At 39.8% G+C, this 12,341-nt stretch overlaps 1 protein-coding gene across 7 annotated transcripts in view; it reads left to right on the top strand.

Moving 5' to 3' along the window:
• FOXP2 (forkhead box P2) overlaps positions 1 to 12,341 on the top strand; it is a 576,890-nt gene that overhangs the window by 291,133 nt on the left and 273,416 nt on the right. Inside the window, exons 1-2 of one of the 7 annotated variants that reach the window (XM_073000518.2) lie at positions 9,706 to 10,125; positions 10,881 to 10,921. The exons of 3 other annotated variants lie outside the window; for them this stretch is intronic. The gene's annotated coding sequence lies outside the window, so the exon portion shown is untranslated. Of the gene's footprint in view, positions 1 to 9,705; positions 10,126 to 10,443; positions 10,511 to 10,880; positions 10,922 to 10,993; positions 12,168 to 12,341 lie in introns of those variants that run through there. 3 more of the 7 variants (XM_078376824.1, XM_078376822.1, XM_073000519.2) reach the window with 3 other exon arrangements.

The following is a 12,341-nucleotide window of genomic DNA, read 5'->3' as shown; positions in this document are numbered from 1 at the left end:
ATTACAATAAATGTACAATAATGCATAACCATTGAAGTTACGGAGGAAGGCAAAAGCCAAACTTCTGAACATAAAATGAGAAACTACTGTCCCCCACCATGTTTGTGGTTGTGTGTCATTGATTGCCTATAATTTGTAAAAATAAAACTGATCACTTAGCAATGAAATTCTTTGAACATCTATAAGGAGAATGTAGTTAGTGTATAGCTTGTGTTCTGACTGTTCAACAAGGAAATGCATTCCTTATCTATTACTTATCAGAATAAACAAGTAGAGCATCAGTCAGGAATAAAGTTCTGAGTTGCAAATGTTAATCTACTGAGAATGACACATAGCAGACATACTTTTGTCTGAACAGTTATATAATATTGTAAATTATTATGAATTATAGTTGAAGTATAGTGGGAGACAGTGTGGTACAGTGGATAAGGTGCTGGATTAGGACTCAGAAGACTTGGGTTCAAATGCTTGTTAAGTCATAGAAACTCGCTGGGGTTTAACAGCAGTAAAGTGCTCCTTGAACATCTCACATATCTTAAAAAACCCAATTAGGATCTTCATAAATCAAAAACTTGGTAGTAATAGCATCATTTTTGAAAACATTCAATTTAAAATGGATGTTTTAAAATCCATCCCTCCCCATGTCCTAAGCTGGAATTCTGCTCTTCAGTGGATCAGGGAATTCTGCTGTGAATTATATTCGAGATAAGCCTCATTTTGTCCCAAATATAAAATGTTAAAGCTTCTGATTAGTTTATGAGTTTGCAACATTAATAATCTCATATATATCAAGTCTGGCTTTACAGATTTTTGGGGGGTAGGAATGAAGGCCTTGGAACTCCTCTTATCCATTAAGCCTTCTTTCCTTTTATGATCAGGTAGTAGGCTTGAGGGAACCATGGAATGCAAAACTGTGTACTTTAGCAGTATATTGTAATATAATTTTGTCAGGTTCTGAATATGCAGGTAGAGAAATCTCAAGCTGTGCAAGATGATTGAACAAGTTACATGTTTGGACTACAATCCCCAGAATCCTACAGGCAAATGGCTGTGCTGGCTGAAAGATTCTAAGAATTATAGCCCAGAGTTATAGCATACAAACCAACACTATCCAGAGGAGAGAACTGTAGGAGTAATAGAATGTCCAGCAGGGCAGCCTATGAGTGATTGTGATCGGGTTCTGTTCTCTCTTTGGGCAACTCCTCTTCTTGCGGGGGAAATAAAAGCGGAGATACGTAAAAGTGGAGACATTTTAATTGTGCTCATATCTTGATTTTTACTCGTTCCATAATTTTCTTCATTATTAACAATTGAGTCGAAACAAGTTAACTCCGGCAACAGGCCGTAACTGGGTGACATGAACCCTCTCCCAAAGTCCAATGAGCCCACTGGGGTGCTTGGCCAAACCGCTCCTGATCCATGGGTCTCTGTAGTGGGGCGCTCTGTACTGCACAAATGGTGCTGCAGCCCGGATGCTGTGCCCAGTCACCTTCCTTTGGTGGAGTGTTGTACCTTGAGTTGGGCCGGATCACCTGCTTCCCGCGTCGCTGGCCCCTGGGAAAGATGATCACTGTCCACTCTTGGGACTCATGGATTATTTCTCCCCCTGGTTTAGGGGTCGGGTCCAGCAGTACTCCACCCTTCTTCAAGTTAGGGAAGTCTTTCAGCAACTCCTGTGTTCTCTTAAATTCCCTTTCTTTATGCTTCTCCTCTTCCCATTGTTTCATCCTGCTTTCCCACTCTCCCCCAATCCAATGTTCTCCTCGCTCATTTATACTTTCATCTCATACTGACAGTTGTTGCTCCTCCCCTCTCTCCTTCCCGCTCTCTTCCACTAAATAGATCTTCCCCCTTTTCTCCTTTGATTACGATTTGTAACTTCCCCCCTTTTCTACCACCTCTAAACGCTCATTTTCTCCAGCCTTTAATGTCATCTTTTTTGTAACTTTACTTTCAATACTCTTTTCTGTCTCTTCTATCCCTGTTTCAATCTCAGTGGACGGCACACTCTTGCTCATCTTCACAGTGATATGGCATAGAAGGTCAGATAATATTCCCTGACCTAAATCAAAATATTGCAGATGCCAATAACACACAGGTTTTCCCACTCTTAACACCAGCCTTTCTCATTCTTTCCAGTTATTTATACAGGTATGAATCTCTGGTATTTCTGTTTGGGTGGCTTACTGTAATTACTTTCTAGATTTCTGAATCTGCAAGTGGAGAAAAGATGGAGGTCTTTGAGGGTGGGTCCCCCTGTCATCAGTGGTTTGGGAAGCTCCCTCTCTTTTGAGGGAGCGACTCTCATCACAAAGAATGTGGTCTGCTACTTGTGGGTTGATCCTGACCGGGCGCTTGCCATGGAATCCCAGGTAACGTCTGTGATCCGCACCTCCCATTTACATATTCAGCGGATTGCCCAGCTGCATTCCTATCTTGATGTTGGGGAGCTCAGCACATTTGTCCATGCGCTTGTAGTCTCGAGATTAGACTACTGTAATGCACTCTATGTGGGGCTTCCCTTGAGATTGATGTGGAAACTTCAAATGGTCCAGACCACGGTGACTAGATTACTAAAAGGGGTGAAAAAATATCATATTTTCCCCACTCTGGCCACCTTACACTGGTTGCCCATTAGATTCCGTATCGACTTCAAGGTATTAATGATCACATATAAAGCCCTAAATGGTTTAGGACCTCGATACCTATCAGAGCCCCTTCTTCCACCTAATTCTACCCGTGTCACTTGTTCTAGCCAGGCTGGGTGGCTGAGGGGCTTAACTCCGAGAGAGGCCTGGAAGGAAAAAAACTAGAAACCTGGTTTTCTCGGCAGTGGCCTCTTGCCTTTGGAACATCCTGCCTCCCTTGCTGGGAGTTGCTAGCAAGGTTATGCTCAAAATCCTACAAGGTAGGCTTCAGCAGTATGTGGACCGGGAACTCCCAGAAGTACAAGCTGGATTCCGAAGAGGCAGAGGAACTCGAGACCAAATTGCTAACTTGCGCTGGATTATGGAGAAAGCCAGAGAGTTCCAGAAAAATATCTACTTCTGCTTCATTGACTATGCGAAAGCCTTTGACTGTGTGGACCACAGCAAACTATGGCAAGTTCTTAAAGAAATGGGAGTGCCTGACCACTTTATCTGTCTCCTGAGAAACCTATATGTGGGACAGGAAGCAACAGTTAGAACTGGTCATGGAACAACTGAGTGGTTCAAAATTGGGAAAGGAGTACGGCAAGGCTGTATATTGTCCCCCAGCTTATTTAACTTATATGCAGAATACATCATGCGGAAGGCTGGACTGGAAGAAACCCAAGCCGGAATTAAGATTGCCGGAAGAAATATCAACAACCTCCGATATGCAGATGATACCACTCTGATGGCAGAAAGTGAGGAGGAATTAAAGAACCTTGTAATGAGAGTGAAAGAGGAAAGTGCAAAAAACGGTCTGAAACTCAACATCAAAAAAACTAAGATCATGGCCACTGGTCCCATCACCTCCTGGGAAATAGAAGGGGAAGATATGGAGGCAGTGTCAAATTTTATCTTCCTGGGCTCCATGATCACTGCAGATGGAGACAGCAGCCCTGAAATTAAAAGACGCCTTCTTCTTGGGAGGAAAGCGATGACAAATCTTGACAGCATCTTGAAAAGCAGAGACATCACCTTGCCAACAAAAGTCCGAATAGTCAAAGCTATGGTTTTTCCTGTAGTGATGTATGGAAGTGAGAGCTGGACCATAAAGAAAGCAGACCGCCGAAGAATTGATGCCTTTGAATTGTGGTGCTGGAGGAGGCTCTTGAGAATCCCCTGGACTGCAAGGAGAACAAACCTATCAGTTCTAAAGGAAATCAACCCTGAATGCTCACTTGAAGGACAGATCCTGAAGCTGAGGCTCCAGTACTTTGGCCATCTCATGAGAAGAAAAGAGTCCTTGGAAAAAACCTTGATGTTAGGAAGGTGTGATGCCAAGAGGAGAAGGGGATGACCGAGGATGAGATGGCTGGACAGTGTCTGCGAAGCAACCAACATGAACCTGACACAACTCCGGGAGGCAGTAGAAGACAGGAGGGCCTGGCGTGCTCTGGTCCATGGGGTCACGAAGAGTCGGACACGACTAAACGACTAAACACAACACACACACACACAAACTGAAGACCTGGCTCTTCAGACAGGCTTTTCCTCCTGCCATTACTTAATTTCTTCTCCTGGTTTTTCCATATTGGATTACGCTGGCTTGTTTTAGTCTTTTTATGGATGATTTTAACTTCATTGCCTTTTTTGGACTGTAAACCGCCCAGAGTAGATTTGTCTAGATGGGTGGTATAAAAGCCAAATAAATAAATAGAACGATATACCTAAAATGGTAGTGTCTTTCTCTTGCATGAAGGAAGTCTTTAAGCAGATATTGGACAGCCATCTGTTGGGGATCCTCTGGGTCTGGTTTTTCAGTAAGTGTTTACCTTAGATGGCCTGAATGGACACTCAGAAATGGTTTGCAATAGAAAAAGCCAGAGGCTATTCCTCCAATAAAAGCAGCAGGTACTTAGGCCTGTTTGCTAGCTGATATCTGTAACTTAGTATTTTCCTGGTCAGTCCTCACAGCTTGTTAGGGCTCAGAACTAACAGAATGCTTGTTTTGCATAAGTATTGAAGAAGTAACAGTGAATACCAACATTACACATTGCTGAACATTAGACATTGCTGAAGTGGTAGGAAAGATTTAATCAATCAATCAATCAATCAATCAATCAATCAATTAATTAAATTTCACATGCCACCCTTGGTAAATATATCTTGTCCTTGATTGACTCCTTAATTTACTGAAGAACTTGTTGAGTGACTGTTAGTGATAGAGAAACTAAAGAATTCCCTAGCAAATTTACATATTGAATATTCTACTAAGTTGTCTCAGTAAGAGTAGATTCAGGTTCCAAATTCACACGCAGACACATGTCCATTAGCCATCATCTTCCAGATACTATATTTTACACCACTGGTTCTCAACCTTGGCTTACTCAGGAGTTGTGGACTGCAACTCTCAGAAGTCTTCACCACCAACTGTGCTGGCTGGGGTTTCTGGGAGTTGCAGTTCAAAAACATCCGAGTAACAAAGGTTGGGAACCTAGGTTTTACACTATGAATTTTTATTTGCATTCTAAGAAACATGAACACAATCAAAATTACTCCTAACTATTTATTCTACGAACACAGAAGACTAGGATAGATGCATTATGTAGTTCTGATGTTTCTTCTTGTGTAAGACCTTAAGAAAGCAAACACCTTTGGATTTAGTTTCAGTTTTCTTATGCCAAGCTTTATTGCAAGTCTTAAAGCAGCTCTACTTGGACAGTTGGGCACACTTGAAACCAGGCTCTTTAAGAATAATCTCTCAAACAATGATGATAAACAGCCTAGTACCATTTTAGACATGTCTACCACATGCCAGACACTTGTAAGATTGCTTAAACGTACATAGAAGGTTTTACATATGCAAGAGACTCTTGAATTTTAAGCAGTCTAAGTCTTAACAGCTTCCTCATATATGCCAAGATCATGTTAGTGCATGACTTAGTATGAAAAACGTCTGTAGTGATTTTTTTAAAACTTGCATTTTGGGCTCTCCTATCCTTTTTTCTTACTCTCAGATATCCCAGAGTGTACATACATACATACTTACTCTGATCCACTGCAGCTGTGTAAATGCATAGCTGTCTTCTGCAGTGATATATTGAAGGAGGGTAACAATTGAAACAGGCGATTAGATGCTGCTATAAACAAGGTCTTGCTGTCATGTATCACTGGAGAGGACACTGCAATGTGTCGCATATTCATTACACTTGTGTATGAGGCAGTTCTGGCTGTGCACAGCCTGCTTTGAATAGCCCTGTTTGCCCATAATTATGTCAGATTTTAGTCTGATGGCATGTATTTCTAAGAGTAGCATCATCTATCATCTTATGGTAGGAATTCCAAATGTGGAACAACATTTTGTTGTGGAGAAGGTGGTATATGCAGAAGGGACCTCAGGCCAAGCCATACTTTCATTAAGCATAATTTAGAACACTAACCGTGGTTTCAACTCCAAACTGCACAGACAAACCATAGCTTCAAGTATCTTGTCCACTTTCTTGTTTTCCTCTCAGCATTCTGTTTTTCTGTGGCATAAAGGCCTCAAGAAGTGAAACTGTGACTACAATGATAGTTAATTTAGACACTGTGCCAGATAATGGCACACGGTTCATGGTTTGCAATCCCACTCCACAGCATAGACCAGTAGCTCCATCAATGTAGCAACAGGTAACTTATTATAATAACTGTTGTGTAGCTGCACCATCATAAATAAAATGACATTATTGACAGGAGCATATTATTACTAATTAAAGCATCCTTACTTTGATTTTGGATTGCACGTGATTCATGCTTTATGAGGCAAACTGCTGCTGATGGTGATAACTACACTGTGCTACTGGAGTTATGCAGGAGAATTTTGGCCATAGGTTGTGATTACACTTTGTTGGCATACCAGATTTGGCAATTTCGAGATCTCAATATTTCATACATACTATGAACTAATAAACTGCCCATCTATCTAAAGTTTTTATATCTTGCATAATGTGAAGGGGAAAATAAACCCATCTAGAATGTTGGTATCCTATTTTATCTAGTTGGCTCATGTACTAAAATCTAATATTTACACCCTTGGAAGTATTGGTATTATATTGGTGATTGCATTTGCTTTCTGCAAAATAAAGGCTTGAATTAGGACAGTACTGTATTGTTTCATTTGAACACAGCTTAAATTTAGTGATTCTAAAATCAGCAAAAAAAAGAGATGATATTATGGATTTACATATGTTTTGGTGGGTTTTTCTTCCATTTTGTGAATGGTGCAATTATTTCAGAAGTAGATTAATTATAAGCATTGTTATATAAATATATTGTTGCCTGACCTTTCAAAAGATCTCCTTCATAGCCAATTTGATGCCCCCCTTTTAATAAATTCACAATTTCTTAAATATATTAGGACTAACATGGACTCTACACACCACTTGATCATCTCATGCTCACTGGTCATTGATTCTTCTGAAGACTGCAGAATCAATAACAGGCTGCTGTCTGGTTGCTGACCAGAAGCTTCCCTGCTAGATCCTGCTGTAGAGATGGCATCCAACTGTTGCAAAAGCTGACAGTTGTCCAGAGGATTACAACTGTGATCATACAGAGTGTGAGGGGAAGGGGGAGAAGGATCTTGACCTGTTATATGTTCTTTTGCATAATTGTTTCTGGAGGCAAAAGGGCAGAAAAGGTTCAGAATTAGAGCAGCACATTTGACGGGAAGTTGTCATTTGAAAACAGTTTGCATTGCCTGTCATCTTTTGTTTGGAAGAAAACAGGCTGTGACATAATACCTGTCACTGCCAGCGGGTGTTTCTGTGCACCCTGGAGTGAAATATCCCAAGCAGTGGCAACTGTTAGTTTTAGGCTATCTCTGTGGTGGGAGAGAGCTTTTACTGTTCCATTCTCTCTGTATCTATGGCTTGCCTGTCAAAGGCCTTGTGTAAAAGTGGGAAGATGAAGCTATATGAATGGCAATATATGTGAGTACTTAATTATTATTTTTTTAGGCTAACTGTGACCCCACAGAGAAAGGGAAATATTATATTTAAGATATCCATTCCATTTGTAGAGGAGGCAATTATGGCTAATTTTTAAAATGCAAACATTTTATTCTTGTTGAAAAAAGCATGTTTCAATAATTTTTAAAACAAACCCTTTTTATCACTAAACTTTGAGTGGCAATAGGGTAGGTAAGAAAGTATCATATTTAAAGTAAATACGCGTTACTGAGACATTTTTATCTAAGTTATCCCATTCATTCTATATTAAGACACCATTGCTAGAGAGAGAGGACCATAGACATTGCTCAAAAGTGTGTGCTGATTTTGCTTTCTTTTAAGTATTTTATTATGAGAAAACTTGAGGTGGTGGAAGAAAAAATGTATTGGTAAGATTAAGGAGCACACTTCTTTCTAATCAATAAATTAAGCCCCCTTTTGTTATGTGGGTTAGAAACGTGTCTGTTTTGTTTACATTTTGCCCACAGCGTGTCATATTGATAAATGCTTAGCCAAGTCAGAAATATTAAGGCTTGAACTGAAGGTTAATGTCATTTTAACCAGCCAAACTTGACGTACCTCTGATATAGCTTTGTGGAAGAGACACCTATCGCTTGATAGCTGTGTGAAACTGTTGCCTACAGAGATGGGCTCTTGACACTGTCTGCCAGCCTCAGGCTGTCCGCTTTGTGTCTGCTTTAATTGAAAATTAATAGTTAGGGGGTTGCTATGGAAATGATACCATTGCTTGCAGACAGCATACCCTGCTTTTTGCAAAGAGACACTAGTGGTATTGTTTGTCCTTGTTGACCTCAGAAGTTCAAAAGCCTGGAGGAGGGAAGGAGATGCAAATATTTTACTTTAAAAATAATTTGCATATTTATAACATTGTTTTTGTATGTCAGAGATAGCAAGTATAGGAACTTTTTTTAGGATATTATTTTAAAGCATTTAAACCTTGTGTTAAGTGTGAATCACCACTGTTTGATAGGATGATAAGCTGTATTAATAGAAAACATGTTTTGTTGTTCTTGGTTCTAGTGGCTATAAACTGAGTTGGTTAGAATGCTACTTCTTTGTAGTTAATAATTTTATTTATTTATTTAGGTGGATTACATCAGAATACAGAGGTGTGTAGTGTATCTTATTTTCAGCCTTTTATATATGAACTTAAAGGAAATCAGTTGTTAAATATTCTGTGGAAATAAAAGGGATAAAATATTTTCAAAACAAAAGCATATATTTTCTAAATTTTATGCCAGCTTTAAAAGTAGAAAGTAACCTAAAAGCTCGCTTATAATGGTCATGTGATATAGCTGTCCCAGTGGAATATGTGCTTACCTATATAAAACTCATATGTCATATGTGGTATGTGTATGATGAGCATCACATATGTTGTATAAAGGTGTACTTTTCCAGTCCAATTTTTTAAGAAGTATTATAAACATTGCCTTGAAGAGTAAAGTAGTTGAATTCACAGTGATGTGTGTGTGTGGGGGTAATATAGAACATTAAACTGTTCTCTATCAGGGTGCTAAAGAATAAGTGCTTTCTCTTCATTTCAGAGAAGGTGGAGAATAGTGTAGCCTCAGGGGTTGAAGGTGAAATGTGAAATTTGCTGTAATTACTTACCCAAAATGTCTGTATTAAAGGCTATTAGAAGCAGTTATTTTAAGTACTTCTTCCCCTCCTCTGTTTAGTATTTAAATATTTTACAAAAAGTAAAGGCAGATGGTATTAATCTAAAAGGAGCTGCTAGAAGATACTGTAAGCCAGTGGCAGGAGTGGTTTCTGGCTTCAGATAGTTTTAAATGTATTGTTCAATCATACTAATGTTTTGCCTTGCACAAGTTGTTGGCTGTATCCTTATAAAGCCTGTCCACTCATGCCACTCTTCAGCTTAAAGCTGTAGTCTTTCTCCAAACTAAAGGCCATAAAACTAAAGTTAGGGTGATACATGTCCAGGCTGTAACTGCTAGGGGGGAAAAATCTAGCTTTTGAAATGTTGTGGGGTGTGTGTGTGGAGGTGAGATCCTGAAAACAAATCTTTGATTCCCTCCAAGCTGATTGTTACTGAGACTTGAGTTGCTGCAGTTTTTTGCCTTAACACTTTGAGGGTAGCATTTCCCCCTCCTTTTATTCTGGTGGTGTCTACATAAACACTGCTAGGCTACCTACAGTATAAAATCTTAAAACTCCATGTGGTGTTGTGAGCTGGTAGCAGATGGACTTTCTTTTGCATCTGCTGTGTACAGACTTGGCTTTGTACTCTTTTCCTGGGGGAGAGAAAGTCTTTCTTCTCTGCTAGTTGATTCCTGTTTTTGTGAAGCAGCTAAGAAAACATCTGTGGCAGGCAGAAAAATTGACAAAGGATTGACAAACACCATTAGCTGAAAAATTTTCCATTTCATTGCAACTATGCATTGTTTACTTTACTGTAAATATCTTAATACATCATCCTCTGAACATGCTGGCAGAGACGCTGGAGCACTGTGATTTCAATTAAGGTTAGTAATTGATGGTATCTAGCGTTCAAAGGCTGAGGCTTGATTAACATCTGCTTGGACAAATTGTCATTGTGAAGTGGTTTCGATGTGAATTGAAGATTGTTTCTCTCTGGCTTATCTGATGTTGTGGCTGTGAAATGCTTGTCTTTAGTTTGCTTATTTTTGTTAAAATACTTCCTTTGGCTGTAAATTGCAGGGCACTGGAGCTTTACCAAAGTACAATGTATAATAGCAGGCTTGTCCTAATAAGGGAAGCAAGAAATATATTTATCACAGACATGAAAGCATGCTGAGGACTTGAGAGACTCGAACTGCTTGCTGTTGAACAAAAAAAAGAGGGGGAGAAAGGGGGGAAAATAGGAGCACTTACTTTAGAAAGATTATGGTAAGCATGCTGGCTCAGTCTTGAACCTTTGTCACCCCTCACGTTGCACACCAAAGACATACCCTAGTGATTAAATGCTGATTTTGTGTACGATTGTCCACAGACGCCAAAACAATCACAGAGCAGCTTGATTTGTTTTAATTACTAGCACAAAATGCCATCAGTCTGGGACGTGATCGGGCAGAGGTGTACTCACAGTAGTGTAAATACTGCTGTAAATAGTTGCCTGGTGGTAGCAGTGACAGTGAGCTAGCTTCTGAGTTTTCCCTTTCATTATTCTGGGCTTTTTGCATCTGACTTTTTGAATCTCTTTAATTTCTTCCTCCACTCCCCCACCCTCCTCCATCCTGGTAACCAAACTCCTATGAAGTTGAGCTTTGGAAGTTGCTTTCTCCGACCTCTCGTGATAAGGTAGGTTACAGTTATTTATTTATTTTCATCGGGAGGTGTGTGTGTGTGTGTGTGCGTGTGTGTAAGAGAGCGGGAATTTAGAAGGGGTGTGAGAGAGAGACCCTTTATGAGTGCCTTGCTTGTAAAGCTGCATAGATTTACTTTAATTTTTGAGATATGCTTTGTTTTTCAGCTGGGAATGTTGGTCTGTTTCTGTCTTTTGCTCTTTGTCAAAAATAAACTAGAGTATTGTCTGTTTGCTGCGCCGGGGCAGAGTCGTGCGGTGGGGGGAGCGAGAGCAAGAGGAGAGCCGTGAAACCAGACACGGGAGCTGTTTTTGATCTGTCAGTAGTGTAATGTAGATTTAAGCTATCAGCGGTAAAGACAGCAAATGAAGAAGGCCTCTTTTGTATTTTTTTTCCTTTTTTTAATCTGCAAGATCTTGACAAGAATAAAAACAGGGTCCCTGCTTTCATGGCTTGATAATAACCATGTCATCCAGCTTTTAGCAAATGCCCTACTCTGTGTCAGGGCGCAAGTTTTTGAAAAGGGAGTTTGACCACACGTTTGGGTGTCTCCGTGTGCTGTGGAGAGCAGATGTTTATTTTGTGCTGAAGGGGAAACTCTTTTTTGCTAAGCTTGTACAAACCTGAAAGGAGTCAGAGCTCATACGGTCTTGTAGCCCTGTATGAATGAAAGTGATTTATTTATTTATTTATTTATTTAAGATGGAAGGTAATTTTTCCAATGGCACATTATAAAGGAATACCTGTAAAGACATTATGGAAGATTGTATACCTTACAGTGTGTAAATAGGTTGATTGATCAAAAGTGTGTTTTCAACAACAACAAAAAAGCAGTTCATCAAATAGATTTGATCGTTTAACTGTACAGGTCAGGTTTTTTTTTAAAGGTAGCTTGTCTGTGCTATAAATTATCATTTCTGCACTTTTCATGCTATTTGCTTCAGAAAGCAGCCTCGGAGCTTGGGTTCCTATTGGGCCCATCCTAAGGCTACAGTAATTGCCTGATGACAACTGAAAATGATAGAATAATTGTCAAGAGAGACATTTTTAATGGGCAAGGTGATTTAAGTATGCATGAACAGGCTATGAGGGAAGATGAGCTTGTTTATGATGCAAGCCAGTATAAACACAGTTGGGGCGATGACAGAGATAGCTGCACTTTTCTCAGTGACATGAGCAAGTTCTTATTGCAAACACCAACAGCTTTCTCCTCTGACCAGTTTGACATTCTTCACTTTAAGGTAATAAACCCTAAATTCCATCCATGTATTTTCATTCCTCCCCTGCCCTGCCACATCTTAAGCGACAGATCTTAGGAGTTGTAGCAGCACTTGCTCTTTTATTCTAAATAGCTGCATGTATGAGTATTGGGCATAGCTTAAGTCACAGTCAATAATTCTCATGATGGATGTAGT

This window comes from Pogona vitticeps, chromosome 5 (genome assembly GCF_051106095.1).
Source record: "Pogona vitticeps strain Pit_001003342236 chromosome 5, PviZW2.1, whole genome shotgun sequence".
NCBI lineage: Eukaryota > Metazoa > Chordata > Lepidosauria > Squamata > Agamidae > Pogona > Pogona vitticeps.
The sequence above is the reverse complement of the archived record's forward strand: the minus strand, read 5'-3'. Positions and strand labels throughout refer to the sequence as shown.